This window comes from Bos indicus x Bos taurus, chromosome 4 (assembly GCF_003369695.1).
Source record: "Bos indicus x Bos taurus breed Angus x Brahman F1 hybrid chromosome 4, Bos_hybrid_MaternalHap_v2.0, whole genome shotgun sequence".
NCBI classification, from domain to species: domain Eukaryota; kingdom Metazoa; phylum Chordata; class Mammalia; order Artiodactyla; family Bovidae; genus Bos; species Bos indicus x Bos taurus.
In genome coordinates, this window is record NC_040079.1 from 7,498,914 (window position 1) to 7,503,768 (window position 4,855).

The 4,855-nt window shown below is 44.1% G+C and overlaps 1 non-coding gene across 1 annotated transcript; it reads right to left on the minus strand.

Moving 5' to 3' along the window:
• Window positions 1-773: 773 nt before the first annotated feature.
• On the minus strand, window positions 774-845 carry TRNAC-GCA. The gene has a single exon. It is a non-coding gene; the product is annotated as a tRNA-Cys (tRNA).
• Window positions 846-4,855: the final 4,010 nt, after the last annotated feature.

Sequence of the window (4,855 nt, forward strand, 5' to 3'; positions counted from 1 at the left end):
TGCTGAAGGGACTCTGGAGGTCAAACATGGAGAAGGGGAGAGTGGGGAGGGGCCTGTAGCCAGTTCATGTCTTCAACAGATATTTCTTTTTATCTTGGGCTGTGCCATTTGGGATCTTCGCTCCCCCACCAGGGATCAAACCTGTGCCCCCTGCATTGGGAGCGTGGAGTCTTAACCACTGGATCACCAGGGAAGTCCCTCAACAGACATCCTTTGAGCCCCTACCGTGTTCCCCTCTGTGCCAGGTGCTGAGGACCCCTGGCTGATTAAGGAGGTTCATGGTTTAGAGAACTGTGCCCACTGCAGATATAACTGCCAAGGGACAGCGTGATCATTGTGATTTCAGGGTTAGCCTTTGCCCCTAAACCCCAGAGTCCTTTGTGAACTGAGCCGAGATGTGCAGACTGATGAGAAATGATTTTCTTGCAAATACCCTTGTGCACAGCAAGAGGAAGGGGAAAGAGAAGGCAGCGAGAGAGCCTTGGCCCAGGAGAGGGAGCAGGGCTAGGGTCAGCTCATCTTGCCATCAGGCAGCAGTCTAGCGTCTCTCCTTCCTGTCTTGTCTCCTCCAGCCCAGAGCGTGCAGGGCCAGACGTGGTTTTGTTGTCTCAAGTCTCAATCTGTTCACTCCCTCTAGTGGACGTCTGTTGAGTCTGTTTACCCAGCATCCATCTCTCCAGCTCTTTATTAATCTCCCGTTTCTCACCTTTTCCCCCCAAATACTCTCTTCTGAAAGATGAGCCCTAAGGTGGGTTCTGTGAGTGAAGAAAACAAGGGGGCACCCGGACTTGAACCAGGGACCTCTTGATCTGCAGTCAAATGCTCTACCACTGAGCTATACCCCCAGTCACAACTGCCTAGCTAATATTTCATGTCCAGAATCATATCATGCTAATACTGACAATCAGTGGCAGAGTTAAATATCAACTGATTAAAGAAACTCAGTGGGTAGAGAGTCAGCCTGCAATGCAGGAGATCACAGGAGACTCAGGTTCAATCCCTGGGTCAGGAAGATCCCCTAGAGGAGGAAATGGCAACCCACCCCAGGACTCTTGCCTGGAGAATCCCATGGACAGAGGGATTAAACAATCCCATGGACTGGTGGACTACAGTCCATGGAGTCACAAAGAGTTGGACAGGACTGAGGATGAACACGAAAACAAATCTTTAAGAAATTTAGAGCAGAGAAGAAACTGACTTCCAGAAATTCGAAAGTTATCAGGACTCTCAGCTTTTTTCTTTGCTTCCTTCTCAAATCACCTTTAATCTCTCAAACAATCTTCTCCAGGCAGCTGAGACTCCTACACCAAACACCTCTAGGTGTACATCTCCACACTTGGGATGCCAGGGAGAAAAGTGTTTAATTCTGAAAAATCCTAGAGCCGGACCCTTATTGGCCTGGCTGGGGTTCTAGCACAGCCAAGGGGAGTTGAGTGACACAACCATTTCAGGAGTGATGTCACGTAAGAATGTATCTGTTCCCACTCAGAATCCATGTCTGCAGTACAGGGAGGGAGGGTGACTCCCCTGAAAGAAGTCAAGGGGAGCCAAGACACAGCCCAGGGGGCCAACTCTGCAGCTCTGGGCTCACCGGTCAAGTCTACCGCGTGAAAGAGGAGAGCAGTCAGCAGACGCCCTACCCAGATTAGTTGCTCTGCGGGCATGTGGGATCATTCTGGATCAGGGATTGAACCCATGTCTCCCGCAATGACAGACAGGTTCTTAACCACTGGACCATCAGGGAAGCCCTGTGCCAACTTCTAAGGCCCATCTTAAGAGCAGGGATTCATTACTGCTCCTTTTTCCTGCCCAGGGTAGGCATTTTTTGTTGTTGTTATTAAATAAATGAATGAATGGAGATCATTCCAGATCACCAGTATCTAATGGCCACCCAGATCTTGAAACACTATGCCAGATCGTGTCCCCAGGACTACAGGGTACAGCTCTTCCCTTTCTGTAGCTCATGGAGGAAATTTTGACACAGCTAGCCCAGCCACTTGCTCCTGGCTGCCACACTTTAAAAAAAAATTGTAGTTGACTTACAATGTGGAGTTAGTTTCAGGTGTATAACAATCTGATTCAGTATAGACACATATATTTTCTTTTACAGATTCTTTCCCTTATGGGCTTCCCAGATGGCATTTGTGGTAAAGAACCCACCTGCCAATGCAGGAGACCCATGTTTGATCCCTGGGTTGGGAAGATCCCCTGGAGCAGGGCATGGCAACCCACTCCAGTATTCTTGCCTGGAGAATCCCTTGGACAGAGAGTCTGGCGGGCTAGAGTCCATAGGGTGGCAGAGTCGGACACAACTGATAGGTTATTACAAAATAATGGGTATAGTTCCCTGCACTATACAGTAGGTCCTTGTTGGTTATCTATTTTATATATAGGAGTGTGTATATGTTAATCCCAAACTCCTGATTTACCCCTCCCCCACCCCTTTCCACTTTGGTAACAGTAAGCTTCTTTCCTGTGTCTGTGGGTCTATGTCTGTTTTGTAAATAAGTTTATTTGCATCTTTTTAGATTCTATATGTAAGCAATATCATGTGATACTATGATATTTGTCTTTGTCTGGGTTACTTCACTTAGTATAACTGCTAGGTCCATCTGTGTTGCCACAGATGGCATTGTTTCATTCTTTTTAAATATATATATACACACACACACATCACTCATCTGTCAATGGTCATTTAGGTTGCTTCCATGTCTTGCCTAAACAGTGCTGCAATGAACATTGGTGTGTTTTTTGAATTATAATTTTCTCAGGATAAGTGCTCAGGATTGAGATTACAAGATCATATGACAATTTTATTTTTAGCTTTCTAAGGAACCTCCATACCATTTTTCCATAGTGACTGTACCAATTTATATCCCCACCAACAGTATAGGAGGATTCCATTTTCTCCACGCCCTCTCCAGCATTTATTGTTTGTAGACTTTTTTGATGGTCATTCTGGTCTCTGTGTGGTGATACCTCATTGTCGTTTTGATCTGTTTTGAGCATTTGGAGAAAGGGCTATGTAGGTCATCTGCCCATTTTTTGATTGAGTTATTTTCTTTCTTTCTTTTTTTTGCTGCTGAGTTGCATGAGCTGTTTGTATATTTTGGAAATTAATCCTTCATTGGTCACATCATTTGTAACTATTTTCTCCTTTTCTGTAGGTTTTTGTTTTGTTTATCATTTCTTTGCTGTGAAAAAGCTTTTAAGTTTAATTAGGTCCCGTTTATTTTTTGTTCTTATTTCTATTACTCTGGGAGACAGATTCAGAAGATATGCTGCAATTTGTGTCAAAGAGTGTTCCGCCTATGTTTTCCTCTGGGAGTTTTATAGTGTCTGGCCTTACATTTAGGTGCTTAACCCATTTTGAGTTTATTTTTTAATATGGTATTAGAGAATGTTCTAGTTTCATTCTTTTAGATATAGCTGTCCAGTTTTCCAAGCACCACTTATTAAAGAGACTGTCTTTTCTCCGCTGTATTTTCTTTCCTCCTTTGTCAAAAATTAATTGACCATAGGTGCGTGGGTATATTCCTGGGCTTCCTATCCTGCTCCTTTGACCTAGACGTCTGTTTCTGTGCCGGTACTATACTGTTCCAATTACTGTAGCTTTGTAGGATAGTCTGAAGTCAGGAGGTCTGATTCTTCCAGTTTCTTTTTCTTTCTCAAGATAGCTTTGGCTATTCAGGGTCTTTTTCATTTCCATACAAATTTTAAACTATTTTGTTCTGCTGCTGCTGCTGCTGCTGCTAAGTTGCTTCAGTCATGTCCGACTCTGTGCGACCCCATAGACGGCAGCCCACCAGGCTCCCCCGTCCCTGGGATTCTCCAGGCAAGAACACTGGAGTGGGTTGCCATTTTGTTCTAGTTCTGTGAAAAACGCCATTGGCAATTTGATAGGGATTGCATTGAATCTGTAGATTGCCTTGGTTAGTACAGGCATTTTAAGAATTTGATTGTTCCAATCTAAGAACAGGCTATATCTTTCCATCTGTTTGTGTTGTCTTCAATTTCCTTTATCAGTGTCCTAAAGTTTTCAGAATATAGGTCCTTTGTCTTCTTATGTCAGTATATTCCTAGATATTTTATTTTTGATGTGAAGGTAAATAGGATTGTTTCCTTAATTTCCTTTTGATCTTTGCTAGTGTATAGATATCATCAGATTTCTGTGTATTAATTTTATATCCTGCAACTTTACTGAATTCATTGAATTCTAGTCGTTTACTGTTACTGGCTGCCACACTTAGATCAGGACTCTAACAACCAAGTTCCTACCAAGCAGCCAAATCCAGGAGCTCCAAGGGTGCAGCTGATCACAAGGTGCCAACAGGAAAAGGTCCCTAAGACATATTCCTCAGTGAAGACAGTAAGCTGCAGAATGATACACAGAGTATGGTATGTGTGGTTTTTAAACCCTGTGTTTTTCTGCACTACCTACCTGTATGAAAATGCATGAGGAAGAAGCCTGAAAGGCTACACACCAGAAGGAAAATAGTGGGGGCCTGGGGGAGAGGGTGGGGGATGGAGGGTGGCAGGCACAGAGAGCCCTTCAGCTTCATCTGCACACATTTTCTTGGTGAGAATGTACTCTTGTGAAAACACATTTGCAGAATCAAAAAAAAAAAAAAAAAACACACTTTCAAAGGTTAGAGGCTGGTTAGTGTCTGCTCAGAGGGTTCTCCAGCCTTGGTTCTCCAATGTGGACCTGCCTCTGAATCCCCTGAGGAACATGCTGGAACTTTGCAACCCAGATCTCCTGAAGGAGAATGCAGTCTGCACCTTGCCTAGAGTCCCAGTAGGAGAAGCTGGCCCCTGGAAACATGAGTAAATAAAGCAATCTGCACACGCACTG